The sequence below is a fragment of the Balearica regulorum genome, chromosome 2 (genome assembly GCF_011004875.1).
Source record: "Balearica regulorum gibbericeps isolate bBalReg1 chromosome 2, bBalReg1.pri, whole genome shotgun sequence".
In the NCBI taxonomy this organism is placed as follows: Eukaryota; Metazoa; Chordata; class Aves; order Gruiformes; family Gruidae; genus Balearica; species Balearica regulorum.
In genome coordinates this window covers 7,935,757-7,957,970 of record NC_046185.1, presented here as the reverse complement: position 1 = coordinate 7,957,970, position 22,214 = coordinate 7,935,757, and the positions used below count along the sequence as shown (strand labels likewise).

General features: G+C 42.2%; 2 long non-coding RNA genes across 2 annotated transcripts in view; both read left to right on the top strand.

Annotated features, from left to right (window-relative positions):
* Positions 1-5,716, top strand: part of LOC142600299 (uncharacterized) — a 65,958-nt gene extending 60,242 nt beyond the window's left edge. The window contains exon 3 of the long non-coding RNA XR_012833693.1: positions 5,444-5,716. This is a non-coding gene — a long non-coding RNA (uncharacterized LOC142600299). The remainder of the gene's footprint in view (positions 1-5,443) is intronic.
* LOC142600298 (uncharacterized) overlaps positions 1-22,214 on the top strand; it is a 272,361-nt gene that overhangs the window by 230,543 nt on the left and 19,604 nt on the right. The gene's annotated exons all lie outside the window — the stretch shown is intronic.

The following is a 22,214-nucleotide window of genomic DNA, read 5'->3' as shown; positions in this document are numbered from 1 at the left end:
AAGAAATCTCTGGATAACTGTACAAAGATATTCCTGGGCCTGCATTAGCAGAGATTTCTCAAGTCTATAACAGCTCAAAGCACATAGCAGATTTAAGGGGAAAGAGAAATGAAAGTGAAAGCTTTATTATTATTTTCATATATTAGCCAAAACAGGGAATGGTATCTTAACTACCACAGATCAGAATAAATAAACTCCTATGGGGACAAAGGGAACCATTTTAAACAATTCAGTTTGACTGCAGATGTTGACATCCCAGGCAAATTTATAGTCTTGGGGCTGGAGTCTTACTCATGCTCTACAGAAATGGGAGAGAAGCCAAACACATCAGTGTCACATTGAAACCAGGGCCCTGGGGAAGCAATCCCTCCTGAGAAACTCCCACTGGATGCTGGTACCATGAATCATGTGTGATTTATATTTGTGGTCTGATTACAGTTAGTTGGGCATTATTTTTAGCTTTCCATTCAGAAATTAAAAATTATCACAAATGCTTTCCTTTTCCCCACCCCCAAACCCCTTGAACTTAGATTCTTCTGTGGAGCAGATACTCAATGTTTCTGAGCAAAACCAGAGAAATAGAGAACTGTCCAGCCTAACCAAGATAGTAATGACACCAGCTGAAAACTAAGTTTAAAGATACCTATTTCACAGTCCAGTGCTGTAAGCAGGGAAGTGAAAAACTGAGCCATGATCCCTTCTACTCCCAGTTTGACCTATTGGTTGTTCTAGTTAGTGCAGAATTGTGTTGTGAGTGTCACTGTGGACAGCTGACTGCTGCTGATCAGTCGAGAAGGGCTCTGAAAGGCTCGCAGTGTTGTAGCCCATCACTTTTCTGGAAAGTCTCTCCCAGCCAGTTCTCAGCTGGAATATGTTGATTTGCTTCTATCTGTTTTTACTCAGGGTTTGACTTTAAAATACGCCCCCCCCCTCTGGAAAAAAAAAAAAAAAAAATGAGTGGGGGGAGTACTGGGGGAACTCTAGGTCAGCACACATACTCAGTAATTCACATATTTATAGTTTCTCCCTCTGGCGATTCCTTCCCAAACACCCAAGAGGATATGAAAACTGCTAAGTGCCTAGAGTCCCTTCTTTGTATTTAGGATCCCTCTAGCAAGGCTCTACATTGCAACTGTGATATTTTGCATTTTTTATCCTCTTCTGTCTGTTGTCTGATTGTGGTTGTAAACGAGAAGACTGAGGGCTTGTGTTTGACTTCTAACTTCACCTCTGCTGTGTGTAATCAGCAGTGTTTTTCAGGCAGAAAGAACACGGGTAAAGTCTCGTGTTTGCCTTTTGTTCCACATGAAAGGACATCACACATCCTGTTGTTCATCAGTCAAGGTTATTCCTCTTGGTTGCCTGCTTGCTTCTCCCATTACTTGTGCCTTAAATTCTGCCTTATTCACTTTCCTGTAGCTCAATGTGCCCCTGGTTTCTTTCCTTGCTTACCCCAGGCTTGCCAAGGCGGCAATGGGAAGAGTTAGCAGCAGGAATGGTGCTTTATAGTTATCCATACTTCTGACACCCTCTGTCTTACCTGATTTTGGCATAATAGAAATGTCACATCTGTACGTACGTGCCCTTAGTTTAGACCACAAAATATTTAGGGGTCATACAAGTTTTATAAAATTAGCATTCTGACTCAGAAGGTGAGACCAAGAAATAAATGTGGAGTCAGCAACTGTGCTCTTGGCAGTGCCATCCTCCTGAACCCACGCTGGGTTGGCACTGCAGGAGGGGACCATGAGAACTCTATTCTGGGAAGGAATATGGTTTTGAAGTTCAGTTTTGTTCCAAGTCAGAATGAAACCCAACAAAAGTATTGACGATCTCCATGAATGAAAAGTTCAGGGAGAAATTAAATAATTTTTGAGAACTAAACAGCTTTGTTCAGACATTCTTTTTTAATACACTGTAATCTTTTTTTTAATCTTTTTTCCCCCTTTTGGTCAGAACTAAGCACAGAATGAGAACAAAAATCCCTTTTTTTCAAATGTCAGAAATGGGACAGACTGACACTGCTGTCACACCTCTCCCCTTCTACTCCTCCTCATCCCTTCCCAGTTCTTCCACATGAAATTTGGCAAAAATAGATGAGATTTTCCATATGTGAAGTAACTGATAAAAACACCCACGCCAGGCTCTGATGAAATCTACTGTCATCTCAATCTGACATGACATTGCCAAGCAAGGTGATTGATCTGTAGGGTCTATCTTACAGTGACAACTACAAAGTTGTGAGATCTGGCTACCAACCAGAAAATGTACTGGTAGACTTAAAGCGATGTTTCAGGAAGTCCTAAAGTTCTGCTTAGACCTGGGGGCCTGCTATCAACTGCATCTTCCTATCATTGCTGCTCTGCTTCGCAGGGATAGCGGTGAGACACCTCAGTGTCTAGGAGGCTGCCCCTGTCTCAGGGTATGCTTATGCAGAAGTTTGATGCTTGAAAAGGTGCATGGGAAGAACCACTGGCATAGCAGTCATGCTGGTGGAATGAGTTGCTGTTCCACAGCCAAGTGTCAATTGTGAAAACTCTCATAGTTGTGCACCGCAGAGATCCCAGTTTGAATACCTAAAGACTTGAAGCCTTAATTTTCTATTATGTCATATGTCCACAAGCACTTTTTAATGCAAAGCATTAGCAAATAGTGCAATAGCTCTTTGTGTGCTTGAAATTAGTTTTCACATAGGGCTGCCATTTTTCCCTTCAGGGTTTCTCAGAGAGAAATGAGCGTACACAGGTTGTGTAGTGTATGTGCAGTCAGCCCATCTGTTGCATCCTGGAAGTGGCAGGCTTGTAGTGAGAGTGCCCAAGCAGAGAGAAGGCTGCCATACTTATTCTTGGGTTTTCCTGGATGGAAATCTGTGCAAACACAGTGGGTGCCCTGCAAACACATATGGAGTGAAAGCTAGCACCTCTAGGAAGCATTAGTCATGCTGGGCACACACTGTAGGGATGTTCAACACATATACTGTGGTCATACCCAGGATCTAACCTATGTCTACACAGAAAGCAGCACCCTACCCGACAGACTGGCTAGATATGCTGTATTGTAGATATCTTCTCAGTTAGCTCCTGGTCAGCTGGGCTGCTGAGATGACTTACATCAGCCAAGGTAAAGGAAAGGATAATAAACAGGGATGACATGTGAGAAGCTGCGCAGAGATGCAGGAGTGAAGGAGGGCTCAAGGAGAGCTCAGGAGCTATACTACCACAAATCAGTGGGTTCCCTCCGTTCACTCTTGTCTGATTCTCCTCTGAGACCTCCAGAATTTCATCTTTGCCATTATCTCTTGTTCTTATGATTGCTGCCCACTCCTTTTCCTTCTTGCCTATCCCATCCTCTTCTCCTAGATTTATTCTGCCTCTCACCATACTGTACCTTCATGTGTGTCTTTGCTTCTCCCTTATTACATCTCCTGTCCCTGCTGTCTCTTTCTTTCCTGGGCTGGAAGAAATTATTCCCTGGATAACTCCATTCAGAACAGTTTTGGGCACTCTAGATCCTCGGATGTGTTGCAAAGCCATGGGAGCTTGCCAAAGACTGTGCTGACCCCTTAGGGCTTCCTATCTATTGAGCTTTGTCTCAATAAGGAGATGTGCCTTGCTGGTTGGGAAATGCTGGCCTGTAATAATATATTTGAGTCAGATTGTCTATGAGGGACAATCTGTATCCCTCTGTGTTGAGGGAATCACTTTGGGAATGGAGTTTCTCCCTGTCTAATGCAAACTCATCTTGCTGTCCCAGACTCCTTGGTGAGGTTAGCAGCTGTTTGGGAGTGTGAACAGCAAGGAGTAACAGTTTCTTCATGCACATTTAGGGAGGCTGTGGTTGGAAAACCAGGTCTGCTGATCTGTTCAGCCAGAAATTTGTGGAGATCCTGGAAGAAGGACTTATCTGCTAATGGAGGAACTCTCATTTTACACAAAGCTGTTCTCAAAGCCTTTTAGAAGCAGGTTTCCCCATTGAATTATAGCACGAACCAGGGAGAGATCCACCAGTGAACTGTTATTGTTGCCTTGCTCAGCATTGTACTACCAATCCATGGAGTTGCTCCACACTTGTGCCCGTGTAACACCTTGCTTTCATGGCCGTGATAGTTGATGTATACACACTTCTTTGAATCACCTATTTCAAGAGGCATTGCTTGACAATTACAAGGGCATCTATTTTCCAGGGGAAATAGCAGAACTGCCCTAAGTTTTTGCTGTGACCTTTTGGCTTCTGACAAATCTGTCACTCGTTTGTCTAGAGGGTAAATTTGTTCAGAATCTTTTTCATCTTTTGTTCATCTTTTACTCAATACATTACTGCTTTGTCTGAACATTTGCATCCTCAGTGCCAGATGATAGCATTTCCAGAACTTCCTCCATTACTTGCTTAATAAGAAAAGAAAATTTTAAAGATATAAAATGTGATCTTTTAAGCTTTTTGAATGATGTTGGTCTCTCCAGGAATTTTGGGATGGTTTCTCTGCTAGTGGAAGGCAAAGCTCAGTTTCTATATCTGCAGTCATACAAATGCGGATAAATCAGCTTACCAACAGGCAGTGTGAACTTGGGGAAGGAAGAAAATACACACAAAGGCCATGCAGCAAAACCACAATAGAGCCAAGACTGTGTGCATGGGAAAATTTCACTAGAGGTTTTTCATCTGTTGGGGCACAGGAAAAGAAAATTGGGATTCTGGAACTCTGCTACTGACTTTGCCAGAAAATCACAGTGAGACGCCAGGAGAAAAAATTCAACCCAATTGCAAAAAAAAAGCTGTGTCTCATATAGTTTTTTTGCTGTGTTTTTCTTATGAGCAACTGTTACTGTGCTGTACTAACATGATTGCTGCATTCGGTGTGACTACAGCTTCAACAGCTTCTCATGTGAGTAAGCATGAGTAGGAGCAATGTTTAATTTCTCTGTGACCGTACAACACTTAGCAACCTTCTAGCACATTGAGCAGAAAGAGTTAGTTTTACCCAGTGTTCTGAGATATTTTGGTGCAGGCTGCTGTGCTACAGAGGGTAGGTTTATAGTGTGCACTCTTTCTAAGAAGATGCTATTATTTACTGGTTGGATTTAAAAAGATAACTATTAGAAATAGCACGCAGGCACTGTAATGTCAGACTCTCATCATTTCTAGTACCCATTATTGTTAATCAAATGGTAAAAGGTATTTTGAGACTACTAACAGCCAGTGGAGTCTATGCCTCCTTCCCCATCCCTACCTCTCACCCTCTGCTTCTTTACTTTATTTACAATGCAAAGAAGAAAGTGTTTGGTGACATTAGAGCAGGTATGAAGGTAGGGTGGAACTGGCAGCTCTCAGCGGTGAAGTATCTCTATCAGTGGGGATTATGGGAGAGTGGGGACAGGAGAAAAGGGAAAGATGAAGTGATCCTATTTATAAATGTATTCCCCCACTCCCTGTCTGTACCATGCAGATATCTCAGCAGTGCAGATGGATCTGCATACTGATGAAGACATGGGGCATCTATGAAATATGCTGGATCTGGCTGAGCTCCCTGCAGGCACAGGGTCTGCTTTCTCTTCTATTAGAGCCCAACACATGCACATTTTTCAAAGCTTGGACATGCATGCCAGGTTTTGGTGCTGCTGTTGTGGCTTTACTTCTGCCTAAGAGCAAAGCCCAGTTTCCACTTCAGCAATCAGATAAAAGAGTGCAAAGCGACTGAGTAAGAGGCTGAACCTACAAGCAAGAGGTAAGTTCAAATCAGATCATCAGTAGGCAATGTGAATAGGGGAAAATTAGTATCACTACAAAAAGGCCATGTAGGATTACCAGCCAGAATGCCTGGAGAAAGCCATCTCTGTCAAATACAAGAGATCAGCTTGCTGAGGTGTCTGGAGGATTGTTGAGAAAAATCTGGGCAACTCCTCAAAGCCTAGGCACTGTGCTACACCATCACTGTGAGAAACATAGCAGAGTTCCTGTACTTTCTTTCACAGTGCGTACATCTGACAGTGCCATATGAATATCAGCAAAGTAGTGCAATAGCCCATGGAGGTAGGTATGAGAAATCACATATTTTTGTTACAGACATCAAAGAAGACAAGACAGTTGAGGTTCTTTGGTTCCAACGTACTGAACAGAAAATGCTTCCTCTGGAGTCAGTGGGAGATGTGGATGTCCAGCATGCCCCAATACCAGGCCCTCAGTACCTGGCCTGAGATCATGCCACAAATCATGATCTGTTCAGAGCTCAGCATTGGTGACTTTCAGGCCACCTACACTTCTTTTAAGATAATCCTACCATATGCCAAATAGTTTGGAGAAGGAAAATGACTGGAAAGGGTAAGGTCCCTGTTCATAGCCTATGAATTTCCTTAATTAAAGATCAAAGGATGCCACTTGAAGGTTTGGGGGACTGCGATGAAAAATATTAGTGTCTGAAAAAATTCTAACCCATCAAAGGACCCTCTTTAATATGCTAGCACAGATGGAGTATTCTCCTGGAGGCCAGGACAACTGTGATCCTTGATGAGCTCCTTGTATATGTAAGCTTCCCTTAATTCTCTTTCTTATCCATGACAGCCTTAGTGCCCTTTCCAAATGAGTCTTATCCCAGTTCCTGATGAACAAATTTCTGTGCTGCATTGTCACAGCTGACAGCAGTGAGCCAGACAGAATCCAAAGACCTGGCGACTCAGAAATCTTTTAGGAAATCTTCCTGGAAAGGACAAAAAGTTACACTACAGTAAGCCCAAGTAGAAATGTTGGGTCTGCCTGGCTCATCTGTTGACCCCAGCTAAGAGCTGCAGGCTGCTTTTAACTCCACATGCAAGGAAGGACACCTGCTAGAGCGGGGGAATACCACATACCAAAGGTCCCTCCTTTCCATCCCTGATGCTGGCTTGCTTTGAGCCACCCTCTCAGGACAGACACATGGCTAACACAGCAACGTTCCCATCTTGAGTGGCTCCCAGGAACCACAAGAGCAAATCTACCTTTGTAAAGCGAGCCACTCGAAATACCATCCAAAGAGATCTTGAGAAAGGTTTTGATCTTTTCTTCTGAGCGTGGACCAGACGTTGCTGCCAGCACAGACTGTTCAGTCCTATCAGCATGATAGATACTCCTGCAAGGAATACAATTTTAGCTGTTTTAGTACATATCTGCCATCACCATCTGCTATTTGTTGGCATGAATGTGTACTATAAGAAAACTAGGTTCAAGGGGAAAAAAAAGGGCCTCGCCAACCTTTTAGAGTTTCAAGTTCATTTTAGGGTTGGGGTTTTGTTTTGTTTTAAACATCAGATATTCTCAAACAAAGCACAGTATGTCTTCTGTGCTTATGTTCTTATGTTCTCTTCTATTTTTTTTTTTTTGTGAGCATTGCTATTGATAGAGATCTTCAGACAAGGGTACTGTCCTTACAATAAGCACTAGAAGCTCAGTTAACTTGGTAGGACAGTGTGTACAAGGTGTAGAAGATCTTCTCAAGATGAATAGGAGAGTTTTCAGATGATGTATTTGAAAGAGTCTCACTGTATTCTTGACCAAGACTTTAGTCTTTCTCCTTCTCTCACTGGGATTTTCTGTCCCAGTTAACCTGAGACAATTAAAGAGAGGCCTGAACAGAAAACCATCCTCAGCAATATGAGACACATCAAATAGCCTCATCCCTCCCTGGAAGTAATAACACAGAAGTTTGGTGTGTGGTATTAGTGGGAAATATTTGCACAGTGCTTTGAAGTTAGGAAGCACTATATAAATGCTAAGTATTATTTACTACATGAATCAGTCATCTTCAGAGAAATCTAACACTGTTAAAGATGGGAGAGCAGTCTCTTCCTTTCTTAATGATAACCAACGCCTAAAGTTATTAATAAAAAAAAATACTTTTAAAAATAGATCAAATGATTTCCCCATCCCGTGATAATCCCTCTGATTGCCCCCATGTTTCAGTTCACTGTATCATCTGTAAGATCAAAGGATGTGTCTGAAGCTAGCAAACCAATCCCACAAAGAAGAAAACCCTCTTCTGCTGTAGATAAACAAAATACAATTTCCAGATAACATCATGGTACTGATCAAAATAGCTGCTTTTCCAATTAGATTTCAAAGAATTCTTAATTGTTATTGATTTAATCTGGAGATGTGCAGATTCTTCCAGTCAGGAACCTGTTTCACAGGGAGCTTATTACCCTGGGGATTTCAGTTACAGACTAAAAGCAGCAACAGCCTGGCTGTCAGGCAGGTGACAATAAAAAGGGAATCTGTCCAGATACAGGAGACAGTGCTATTTGTGTTTCTGTTTTCTGCAATGATTTAGAGCACATAGCCCCATCCGTTCTGAAATGGCAGCAGACCTCACATCTGCATAAAGGCACTTGCCTTTAAATTGTAATAGGCAGAGTGCTTAAATAAAAACCTATTTATCTATCTACCTAGTTGTCACCTCAGTCTTTCCTTCTATTTTAATACTTAATTCAAACCATGGAGGTCTACCCTGAAACTTCTCCTTGCTATTCCCAGATTAGACACCCACATTCAGCAGATACATATATATAGATTTTTTTTTTTTTTTGTAGTTTACTGTGCAAAAAATAAAATAAAAGAAAATTAAATAGAGGATTCTACAAAGTCTGCTGAGCTGCCATTTCAAAGTCAGGTAAAACAGCAGAGTGTGGGAAGAAGGGAGGGAAATGGGGACTGCTGCTCCAAAGACAGGTGACATTTTGGAGCAGAACAACATGAGATGGTTTCCTGTCAAGCAGCAATAAGAGGAGGAAGAACAAAAAATAGCCCCCTGAAGAAAATTGTTCTGTCCCAGGCAAATGATGGTGGAAAGATTTCTAATCCTTTGGTAAAGTGACAGTGGGGGATTTAATGCTGTCAGGTAGGTATGATAGTGTCAGGAAGAGTGACTCAGGAAAGGTGAGTCAGAGCCAGATGTCAACGGGAAAGTAAGTGCCTGACCCATGAGCAAGATCCGTCGCTCAGTGCCTTATTGCAAGGCAGCTGCACTACAGGTTGATGCCAAGCACAGCTATTTGTGCACACCACGTCCTCCCTGGATCTTGATGGGATGCTCTGCCAGGTGGGGAATTTGCTATCAAGAGGAACAGAGAGGGCCTAAGTGAGAGTCACTAGTAGCACAAGGACAAAAGATTAAGGCTGGTGCCATCAGGGGAAAAAATGAAGAAGGGCTTGAAGAAGCCTGGAAAGCAATGAATGATGTGGAGAGTGATGAGAAACGCACCTTCCTGTATGCTTTAAAGTACTGGATTGGCCTCAGGACACCTGGGTTCCTCTCCAGCTGGATTTACTGCCACCAGGCACCATGGAGGCAAGGAGCTGATCAGTTAATTCTAAACCAAAAGACTGAAAGGGATATAAATCTTCATGGGGGCAAAAGCCAACCTTTAACTTTATGAGTTATTTCCAGTGACACTGCATTTCTAGGACACATGTAGGAATGCATGTGGCTGCATAGCTATACAAACCATCTACATTCTAAATCAGTATGAAAGGTGAATTTTATGTATGGTGTTGATATGAAAAGCTTGGATAAGGGAAAGTCCCATTGCTAGGAGGCTGTAAGCACTAGAAACCCATGGGAGATGGTTTTCATTTTGGATTTCAATTTACCAGAGGCTCTGAGAAGCACCAGAACTTTTGGATCCCTGTGAGCAGAATCTGTTTCTTCAGACACTGTACATTGGGGCTGAACTTATTCAGAAAAAAAAAAAACAAAACCAAAACATGGTTATGAACTAATTCCCAGCTCTGTCTTCTGAGCACCTTCAGCTAATCACAACAGGTTTTTTCTCCAAAACCAACCTTTCTAAACAGCGTTATTAAACATCAGCTGTCTATTTGATGATGTAGAAGATGACTGACTCTGTAGGCATCCAAGCCAAAACCACATCTGCTAAAGTCAAGGTTACATTTAGGTTAAGTTTAGCCTAATCTCAATAGCGATCATTTTTTTTCCTCCATCGTCTTACAGGGAAATGGTGTTTCATTAATAAAAGACATTGTAAAGGACGGTTCCGTTAGATGACAACATTAGGGGGCAGTACTCAGCTAGCAACCAGTCCTATCAGATCATTGAACAGCTGTGTTTATATGGGGTTGTTTGTAAAATTTATGTTTGAGTTTGTTTTAACCTTACTTTATTGCTATTGGAGAAACAATAGATCTTTTTCCATTACAAGTCATCGAGTGTCACATTAAAATCCAGCAGGAGGGGTGAAACTTCCTATGCCCTTTCTCTCCACAAATCTCTGATTATCTATATGTATATTTTTTGTAAACAAAAAACCCCTGCATGATCTGAGATGCCTTCTTCTCTGTGAGCTGCCAAAACTGTATTGCATCCATCCAGGTTCTTATTTTGCTTTTTCCCTGTGACTGCATGCCAGATCTTTTCACAGGAGAGTGGATGTCCCATTTCTCAGTCCCCTGGCCAGGTCAGGCACATCATGACCGCTTTGTAGCAGGCAATCAAACAAGGTGCGCAGTGGGCACCTTTGGTCTTCCCCTGTATCCTTTCATTATCTAGGTAGATCAAACACATTATTTCAAGGATCTTCTCCCTCTTCTGGGCTTTGTCTCACCCCAGTCCATCCCTCTGTTTATGACTTCTGCTCTCTGTCTTCCTGCAAGGGAACATCACCTCCTCACCTACACTTTGTTTTTCTGCCCCAGTCTTGAGTCCACTGCAGAAAACACATCTGCAGTTTAGGAGGAGAGCCTTGTGTGACCTTTCCCCATTCTGTTCTGGAAGCTTAATTCCATTCCCTTCTGAGACTGGCTTCAGCTCTTCCAAACCTTCCCAGTAATCCAAGCGTTTCCTTCCTTGGTTGTCTTATTCCTGCCAGAGACATCTTCTGTTGCAGCAACCAAGTTGCTGGGTATGGTACTTTGGGAGTGTTGCCCTATCCTCCATGTGAAGCTCAGTGCTATGACCAAGCTCCTCTCGACTCTAGGTCACTAACATCAGCCATCACAGCTGTATCTCAGCATCCCCAGCATTACCTTCTGTGGTATACCTAGCTTTCATACTGTGGTTTCCTATGTGCATCCTACCCTGACAATCAGGAGTCCCAGCACAATTCAGATGCCCTGGCCTGCTGTCAAAGGCTTTGCTGTTACTACACATCATCTCCTGGATCGATGCCCTCCTAAGAAATACAGCCATTCTTGGCATCGCCTTTTACAGGCTGAATGCCAAGGTGTAACGCTCTCAGTCCTGCCACTATGATATCCTTGCTTCTCTCTGGCCCTGTTCTGCATTTCCAGAAAATGGTTATCTTCATGAATGCGCTCCACATTCCCTTTCTTTGACTCCTGCCAGTTTCCATCTGTTTACCACCATCCCAAACTGAGATACCTCAGTCCTACATGCCTCCTTGATACTCCTTTAGCCAGTTCACAAAATATTGGGGATGAATATGGGGAGAAAACCCCCATGGAAACGGACTATTTTCCCTTACCTAATGGTACGATGGCATGATGTATCCATGATCCCTTACGCGTCCATTTACACACATGAGCAGGAGTTTCCATTTACAGAGAAACTGAGGCCAAAAAGCTGGCTTGATTTACCAAATGTCAAAAGCTGGTGTGGAAATAGCAGCAATTGTCCAAATACTCTGCTCAGTTCATATACACTCCATCTTGGAGCTGGCCACTTTAATTAATAGCTGTGCAGATTTACAGCCACTGAGGACAACTATTTCCTCATACAGCATGCAATCAGCCTACATCTGCCACAAGGGGTCAAAGAGTCAGACACCAGAGCTGGATTTCAAATACAATTCTTAATAAAGCTGCCAGCTGAAAACCAGCTGTGGATATGCTGAAGTGGCCTCAAGCCTCTGGACGTGAATGCAGCAGCAATGGGCTGAGGAAGAGCCATCCTCGCCCTCCTCAAAATCGCCTCCTCTGCAGCAGCTATTTAGTGCTGTGGGAAGGACACCAGGCATGATGGACTGAAGCTGGAAGCCTTTACAGCAAATTCTGTGTCCCAAATGCTTCCTCAGCTCGTTGCATCTCTGCGACCATGGCAGGTACATTGATCTAGCTGACAGACTAAGGTCCAATAGCTCAGTTTTATATAGATGAACTGTAATTTTAGTAATAGGATGTTTAAATAATATTGTGTCACTTTTACATCTCACCTCCCTTTCCTTTGAATGAAAGTGCCTGTCTCCTTTTGACAGGTGGGGATTTTTTTTTTTTCTTCTCCTTTTCCCCACAAAGACTTTGCCTGAAGGACATCAGGAGTCATAATAATGGTTGATGCTTTCATGAGATCCTTACAGATTATGGCTAAATGGAATGGTGCTGTAATGTGATTACCTCCCCACTCTTACTCCTGCTGTGCCATGTAATAGCATGGCAAGGCTCTCCACTGGGATTAAAGCCAGTCAGACTGAAAATTGACTTGCCTTGGGGGCCATCAAGCAAATTTAAACGGCTACTTCAAGATTCTGCCTGCCAGTGAGCCATTTCTTCAGCAGATTAGCGAAATGAATGAAATATGGAGAAGGGAAGGCAGTAAAAACTGTGCCATTAGGCATACATGCTCTCTCTCTCCCCTTCTTTCTGATTTTGCTCTAAACATTAATTCTAGTTCCTTGTAATTTCTCTCTGTGTTCTGCTTCATGCCAGAAATGGGAAGGGAGCTCAGCACAGAAAAAAAGCTGTGACCTAGCCTTCACTGGGCGTCAGGTGTGCTGGTGGGGCAGGGAGGAGGGGAGGAGGACGTGCCCTCCTCTTTCATGCATTTTCCCTGGGGACAGAGGCTCTTCTAGAGAGAATTCAGAATATATAAACTTGTTTTCTGCTTGGAGTCACCCTCAGGTGTAATTCCTCCTGCAAGGCTAAAGCTGAGCGGTGGGAAGGAATGACTGTCCCCTATTGCTCTTGTGATCAGGCTCTTTTCTGCTGTCACAGCCACAGGGAACATCTGCTCCCTTCCTCCTGTGCTTACATTGCCCTGGGACCCTTTGCACTGTAACCTCCCGGCTGTCAGGAGACTATAAAAGTCTCAACCGTATGACAGCAGTCTGGGTAGAAACAGGTTCTCTGGCTCTACAAGCATCCATTTGAGGTGAAGGCTCATCGTAGCAGATTCTCGCGAGTTATCTTGTACTGGGAAAAATGTTGGTGTCTGAGGAGGATTCACATCTACTCCCTTGTCATCCGGTGCCCCTTGGTAGCTCTAGCTCTACTTAAATTCCTTGGATTTTCAGATTATGTGAATGGGATTTAAGCATGTTTAGGTACTCCTATGAATAGAAATGTTTTTCCATATCAGGCCCCAAGAATGCTGAGATAGGATTAGCTTGTTCTTAACCTATTTACAGAAAGACGTTCATGAGATGTGACTTTGAATACCACAGTTACACCACAAGTTTCCTTGGCAGCTCAGCCTAGTCTTTTTTTTCAGCTATTTTCTTAATATTCTGTCTAAAAATTTCCCTGATGCAGCTGAAGTTTAATTACTTCTTTCTCTATCATTGCTGACTAATGATAATAATTGCTTCCTGTCCTCTGGTGCAACATTCTTTTCTTTATCTGCAGACAGTTATTGTGTCTCCCCTTGGTATTATTTCCTCTACTTTGAAATTGCCCAGAAGCACAGTCCCATTTCTTGTCTAGCTGCTAAATAAAACCCAGAAATATAGCAGCGAGAGTGAAACCTGGGTGATGGCGGGGGACAGACAGGTGGGATGACCCAGGAAACCAGCATTGGCAGAGAATTTTGCTCTGCAGTGGGTCACTTTGACAGCTCTTTGACAACTTACACAAAAGGAACTGATGGTCTCAGCTCAGGTACTAATGGACTAAATTCTACACCACAGGTACTGGTAGTTACTGTCTTTATTACAGGTAGTTTCATAACAGAAGTTCAGGCCTGAGTGGCTATGGAGATTGACACATCATTTTCCCTCTAGAAAGTCTCTTTCCAGAGATGGAAGGAAGGAGCCACTGGTTCCAATTTTAGAGATGCAAAGTCAAGAGATGCAGTGAGTTGCCCGAGGTCACAGAGTCAGGAAGAAGAAATACGTCTAACTCCCAAGTTCCAGGCAGCGTCCCTAAATCATGTTTAAGTATTCACAATTTCCTTCAGCATAATAAAACTCTAATTATCTTCAGAGGTGCAGGATGAGGACTCCAAGGTTTAGACAAGACTATTCACATGATTAAAGCTCCAAATGTGGTTTTAAGCATTTTGCTGGCTTGGGGTCTTCTTTTTTCATGTAAATCTGCAGTCAAATCAGCATCCACAGAGAAACTCAGCCAGTGTGTTACACTTATGTCACTGATTAGACTATACGCACTCTATTTTTCCCAATTCACTTTTATGAACCAACTTTTTCTCAAATGTAAAGGTTTTATTCTGCCTCAGGGAAAAAAATAAGTATTACAACTCCATGGGAAGAAAGCAACAGATTTTGTTATCTGCTAATAGTGTGCATGGGACTTCTTGAAAATGTCTGTAAAAAGGTCTTCATTTAGCTAGCAAAGCTGGCAACAAATAAAACTCCTCAAAGATTCTTTCAAACATAGCGTCTTATTTTTTACCAAGGAGATGCATCTGAAATTTAAATGCTTCTCAAGCGGAGTTCTCCATTCTGGTGACTTGTATAGAAATAGCTTCCAAATCCCATCTCCAAACACCAAAGACCTTTGGGAAAGAAGTGTGAAAACTGACATCTTGTGTAAAGATGGAGGTTACCTGATTGCTCAAAGTAGAGGTAGCATGGTTCACTGGATAAGGCATTGAACTGAGACTGTGGAGTTTCTGCTGGTTGACTTGCTGTGCTCACCTTTCTCCTGTTGTGTACTTAGCTTAAAATATCATTGAGGCACAGACTTTTTCTTAGTAAGCATTTCTATATCACCTAATACAACATTGTTCCCGATCTTATCAGACACTTCTGCATGCACTAAAAATAAAATGAAATAAAAAATAAATAAAGGAGAGCAAACCATGACTCTCTTAACTATTAGCTTGTAATTTTTCTGCCCGTGTCAGCTCTTTGTACTGTGTACCTTGTTTGTAGGTAAATGTATCAATAAAACAGACCTTATCCATAACAGCTCAGATACTAATTTAAGATGAGAACTGGCAGAAAGCAAAAATGCAGAAAGGAAACAGATATAAACATGGTAGTTGTATTTGGTCTTGATGGGATGGAGTTAATTTTCTTCATAGCTGTCCCTGTGGGGCTGTGTTTTGGATTTGTGACTAAAGCAGTGTTGATAACACACTGATGTTTTTGTTCCTGCTGAGCAGTGCTTACACAGAGCCAAGGCCTTTTCTGCTCCTCAGCCCACCCCACCAGTGAGTAGGCTGGGGGTGCACAAAAGAGTTGGGAGGGAACACAGCTGGGACAGCTGACCCGAACTGACCAAAGGGATATTCCATACCGTATGATGTCAAGCTCAGCAATAAAAGCTGGGGGAAGTAGGGAAGAAGAGGGCAACATTCATGGTTATGGCATTTGGCTTCCCAAGTAACCATTACATGTGATGAAGCCCTGCTTTCTAGTAACTGGTTGGACATCTACCAGTTGATGGGAAGCAATGCATGTATTACTTATTTTGCTTTGCTTGCACCCAGCTTTGTTTCACTTCTCAAACTCTCTGTATCTCGGCCAATGAGTTTTCAGCTTTTGATCAAAATCTCTCCCCTGGGTCCCATTGGAAGAGAAGTGAGTGAGCGACTGTGGGGGTACTTGGCTGCTGGCTAGCATCAAGTCACCACAGTAGTGAACATCAGACATCCGACCAGTTAACTGTCAAATTTGTTGAAGACATCATAGCAAATGATTTCCACTCAATGACCAGCCCCATCTCTTATATTTTGGTTCAAGATGATGCAGCTCTTGTGGATGTTCACCAGGCTAAAAGCAGAAGGTAGTAAGAATAACAGGGCTAACCCTGTGATATGTTACATCAACCACGAAGGGCAATTGGTTGGTGAACCAGAGTGCAGTTTTGTCTGCATAGAATGGGGTAGGGGAAAGGAACAGACAAAAGAAAATCAGTTTGTGCTCAATGCACAAATCCTAGTAGTTTTCTCACCTACCAGCAGGTAAGTTGCAGCTTATTACTGCTGTGAGGATAGAGATGGTTGCACAAATGAATGGGGTGAGACAGCAGTAGCTTGCTCAGGCTAAAATTATGAAGTCACTGCCTTTGGGAAGAGAAAGTCTCTCTAGCAGGTGTCCTTACCTGCATTGTGGATAAAAGAAAAAAAACCCAACCAATCCACTACCAACAAATATAAGGGGGTTTTGTGTGTGAGGAATGGTAGTACATTTCAGCCAGGGTTAATTGACCTCCATCTTTTTTGTTATGTAAAAATGACATATATTTTTATTTTTTCAGTTTTGTCCTTTATCTCCATTTTGGAAGTTTATCTCCCCTGTTCCTCTAAAGGCAAACCAAAGGATCAACAGCCTCAGGAGACTGGAGGTTGTGACCCTGAAAACACTGAGATGGCTTGGCTAAGCACCTAAATGCAATGAGGCAGCACTAATGCTTTTCCAGGTGTCTGGGAGGCAAAGAACAATATAACTCAATATAACTAAGTGATGGGAGTTGGGGTGGAGTGATGAAGGAGAGTGTTTTCACAGCTCTCTGTGCTTGGCTAAGTGATGGTGGTGGACACCACCACTTCCACAGCACCATGCTGTCCCTCTGTGTTTCTGTGCTGTCTGTCACCTGGCTCTAATCCATGAGGCGTGGCCAAGTGCAGTTTTGCTTCACCTAACTTTTGTGTTCATAACAATTTTGGAGATAAGGGGTAATTTTAAAAAACATATAGGCAAATTTCCTCCCAAGAAATGAGACCCACTGCTTTTACCAGGTGTTATGCCTCTCCATGGTTCAGGCTGTATAATTTTATGCTGCTGTTGTTAAATCAATCCAACGTGGACGTCTGGATGACCTGACACTGTATCCATGTACAGCTCTTTTTAATTATGTCTGTATGAACCCCAGTGTAGGTGTCTGTTCTGATTTAAGAATGTCTTATTTCAATGTAGCTTGCACCTGTTCCTTGCTGACTTAACCTAAACCAAAATAAACCCTTTCTTAAGCCACAAAAAGACTGTTTATTATTTTATAGTTAACTTCAATAAAGATACCTTGTCTCAAATTAAAAATGGTTAAGATGCTTTGGAAAAACACCTTTACAACCAAACCAGTTAATGGAAAGCATATTGAATTCTAGCCAGGGCTGTGGTGAAAGTTTATATTTAACCCATTTCTGAAATCTAAGCGAGGTACAAAGCTAGTTGTTAAAATTTGTCTTCAACGTGCTGCCTTCTGCCCCATTGCTGTCTTCATGTGCACAAACCCGGTGCTTATGCTTGACTCTATAGGAGACTTCTTTTCCCTGCACTTGCTCAGGGTCCAGCAAAGGGACAGATGCAATCTCATCTGTTATTGAGATTACAGTAGAAAGGCTCGTTATTCCAACTGCTCCCTCATCCATCCTCTTTCCTTTTTCTGCTTCTGGGCTTGATTGATATTCAGAGGGTGGAATAACCCTGGAAATTTGTTTAGGAGCAAATCACAAGTAATATTGTAGAAGATCATCTATCACTCTGTACATATTATATTCTTATCTCTTAAAATTACATGAAACACGAAAGTTTTGATCACATGCATCCACAAAAAGATGCTCAGCTATAACTTCTATTGTTTGGAGATACTAAGGTAAAGCAAAATAAAAATCTGTTTTTACTTTACATACAATTTGTGTTTACACAATAATCTTGGTTTATATCCTTCACTTCTGTGGCACCTGATGGACAGATCTGGGTGCCTTTCCCAAACTAAACTCAGAAAAGAAATGTCAAAGAATGGTACTTCACAGTCTACAGCTGGCCAGGAGGAGTTTCTGCATCATCTTGACATGTTATCTACAAGCATTAAGCCTGCATCAGCCTGTGACCTCACTAGCTGAGAACAAAGGGGAGTGGAGTGTTCACCTTTCCTTGCATGGGAGTAAGAGGCATTGGAGAGGTCAAATACTGGGCAAATGTGTTCACAGGGCACACCCCTAGGCTTCAGATCCGCAGGTCATTTTTTCCTTTACTGCTAAGTATAGAGGGTGGAAAGCTCTGTGTGTGTGTCTATGTCTTGAAAAAATATTTATGTGGAGCATGGAGCGATGCATTCCACCACTTGGCCTTTAGTTTGATAAGTAGTCCGTACTAAAATAGTGGCCATACAATGAGATGCATAGAGAGCCATTGACATATCAGTCATAACACTCTAAATGTGGGAGTCCTCATTTTTTGGTGGTGGTGTGTGCAGAGACAGATTTTTCCTTAAAGGTCTTCCTGGCAAACATCTCCTTGACTTAGTTCATGACTCAGAATAAACTGCAAGACAAAAGGGACAAGTTGGTAGTGATGCCACTGGAGCAGGATTAAGAAAGTGAAGCTTGATGACAGTGAGTTAAAGAGGTAGAGGACCTGGGATGCTTGCAAATGAGCTGTTGGGACAGAGCATTGCAATTAGGACCTATTAAAAGAAGATGCTTCCAATTCATTGCATACAGTTAACATAGTTGTGGGTACTGAATCCCTCCACCACCATCAGTGTGTACTACATCCTCCCTTTAAATGAACTTGAATTACTTTCCAAATGGTTTGTCCGATTTCAGATGAAAATTGTGTTTCAGACAATAGCACTGCAGTGTCTCCAGGATGAGAGTTGTTGTCTTCTATGTAGAAAATTAATGGCTTGTTTTGTTCAAACACTGTCTGTCTTCTCCCCATGCTGATAATGTATTCTGAGTTATATTTAATGGCAAAAAAGCTGTAGAAGCTGGAGCCATGCTCAAGGTGAACTATCTTCCCATTTAGAAAATAGAACAGCTGTCTTTCAACTGAGATACAAAATGAGAGACCCTGACCATTTGTGGTGGTTGAAGACTGGCCTGCAGAACTACCTGAGAAAACAACGGTCCATTTGTTTGCCTTTGGCCTGAAATGCGTGTTGCAGATTCAAACTGGAAAAGTTCTTAGCTTCTTTTCCAGAGCTTTTGTGTACAGTTTGTAGCATTGTTAAAACAGTTGCTGTCTGCTGCAAAGGCAACTGCATTTTGATGGTGGATGGAGATGAGCCTAGAATGAGAAAATGTAGAAAGGCAGGCAGTGCTGTCAGATAAGGACTACAGTGTCATTGTTTTACCATATGTCAGAAACATCAAGTTGATACCAAAATCTTCCAGCTGGAGAAATGAGGCAGACAGGGGAGTTGTTCAAAAAGGAAATGATGGATATCCAGGAGAAGACATTTTTTCTAGTTTCAGATGAAAACTAGTTTTGCTAGCTTTGGTAATATCATACATCCTATTACTCAGATCATTTGGAAAGTTGAGGAAGGCAAGATTCATTACATGGACTTCTGAGGTATCCCATCTTCAAAACAAAGTCTATCAAAGCTAGATTTCCAGAAAAGCTCCTTTTTAGCTGTTTCAGTAAGTGGGTAGATTTCCAGGGGCATCGCAGCTGAACACCATTGAACATGCATGCTGAGCATCTTTGAAAACTGGTCCCAAATACAAACTATGTCTTTTTAAAATACTATATTACTGGGAGAGACGAGTAACTCAGTGAATACAGAGCTCAGGGGTTTTTGATTCTCCTTGTGCACAATGCTATCCATTCGTCCCTGAGGAAAGGGAGGGACTAACTGTGAACTCAACTATCTCTGAGGTACTTGAGATAATTGTGGTACAACTGGTTTGATTTGGAAACGGAATTAGAGTGTTCTTTTTCGCTCTCCTAATTAATCAGGGTTGAATGTCTATATTTGTGGCTCCTTCAATTAGTTCTCTACAGATCAGCCCCCACCCAATCTATTAAATTCTGGGATTTGTGTTTGGAGCGAAAGCGCTCTACAGATGCAAAGCTCTCAGCTAAATTACTTCTCTCAAAAGTTACATTTCAGGGGTTGAGGAAAACAAACCACAGAAGTTGCCAGAGCTTGATAATTGCAGTTCAACTGTTCCCTTCCTCCCTTCAAACTAAACCATGCAAGGAGTCAAGCAAGCCATACGCTGTCTGCGGTGTTAGTGTTACCAAACAAGCTCAAGTTCTTCCCCTCCTACCGCCCCGCAGCAAGGAAAACCAAAGGGAGTCTACAGCAGAGTTTTAAATAGCCAAAACCTAATGAGTGTAAAATTAAAACAAATACCAACAACAAACCTAAACAAAAAACTCCAAACCCTTCCTCCAGCTGTTCAAGTAGTAAAATATACAATTCTGAGACAGTGCAAACTTAAGTGCAAGCCAAACCCAGAAAATTTCAAAAGAAGCCTCTGGAAAAAAAACAGTAAGAAAAGCAGAGATGGTGGAGATAGAGTCCTTGGTAAGGTGGCGGGGACTTAAAATGCTCAGTCCAGTCACAGCTATGGAAACACAACTGAATGGAAGGATGTTGGTGTTTCCACCTGCCCCTACACAGCAGCAATTTTTACTCCATGTAGTTCAGGTCTTAATGGCCAGTGTCCCCACAGGCTGCTCACAAATTGTAGCAGGTTGACTCACTCACATGCTTTTTAGCAGCAATATTATTCTCAAAGTCTGTCCTTCTCCCTCCTTTTCTTTTTAGGTGAAATTTTTGCATCACGTAAGTGAAGAATTTGAAACTGATTATATATCTGACAAATCAGTCTCCCTAGCTATGAAGCCTGGGCTGGTAAGGCAGGAGCAGGTTAGTCAGTTGTTAAAGCTATTATTGCTCATTTTGACCAGCTTTTTCTGGTGCAGGACTATTGTCTAAAGCACCTAGGAGCATTTATCCTTTTATGTATATACTTAGTACCGTCAGTAAGAGGAGATATTTATAGGAGTGGACGAGTCTTTCCAGTCTTCAGGCAATATTTCACAGTGGAGACTTTGGAACAAAAGTTTATGAACTTTCTGACTCACAGCCCTCGCTTTCAGGTTCAGGAAGCCACTTTTACTGGCATTTCAAAACTTGTGACTCCAGTTTTGAAGCTGTTTCATTAGGAAAGCTTCCTCTCATGCTTTCAGAAGGTCTTTGGTAAGTTAAAGGGATTTGAAGACAAAAGGCTGTATTTTCATAAAACCTCAGAGTGAAGAGAGAATGGGGTTTGACCAGTGAGAGGGTGCTGGACACTCCATTTTTTAACATGACCTGTTTCCCAAAGTCCATGTTCCCTATACATCCCAATGCTGTATTTTCCTGAGGATGTTGTGACACAGAAAGCTGTTCTAGCCCTGGCACATCAAGCAAATTGCAAGGCTTGTACAGGGTTGAGGGAAGATTTCTGCTTGTCACTGCACATACGATAATACTTCCAATGCGATGCAACTCAAAGTGAGTACACTCGGATGAGTTTATACAGCATCCTTTCCTACTGGCTAAGCAGAAAAATTCATCAAATGCTCAATATGCATGAAATAATTGTTTATTGTAGAAACTGCTACAGCTCTAAGGAACACAATGCTGGCCCTGTTTGGAGTTAGACAGTTGTGGTATGGGTTGTTGAAAGGCATGAGAGGAGAAGAGAGAAGGGAAAATGAAAACACTTTTTTCTTTTATCATTCTTGGAAACTATTCTGCAATGAGAAAATACACAAACTGCCCAACACAAACAGTTACATCTTAACATAGACACTTTGCAGTCATCATTCACTTGAGATTTCTGGCTGCTCTGAGTTGGATTTTGTAGTTTTCTAAGTTCAGTTACCATGGAAGAGTCTAGAAACTGGGGAGCAGGCTTGACAGCTTCCTGGGATTTTTATTTTAGTGTGTTTATTTTTCAAGGAGGTGTTCTTGTTTATCAGCAGGAAATAGATTGCACAAACAGCTTTTCATTAAGGGTGCTTGACCGTAGCCCTGAGCCACAATGGATGTTCAAAGAATTGAATGAGTTTCCCCGCACCTCTGTGAGCTGCAAGAGAGGCGTGTGTAGGCTTTCATGCTGAAGCCTCTGATTAAAGCAAACTCTACGCAAAGGGAAAATGCAGCCTTCTTTTGTGAAGAGCAATTCCAGGCACTGTTAGGTAGGCAAATTGCTAGGTGCGCACTTACTATGGGGACAGAGATGGTAAGGGAAGGGGCACATAAGCATTGTGGCAGAAGTGAAGAAGCTTCTTGAAGGTTAGCGGTGAATAAAAGATATTACAAATGTCAGATATATTTGTGAAGTTCCTGTTGGTCATCAGGAGCCTTAA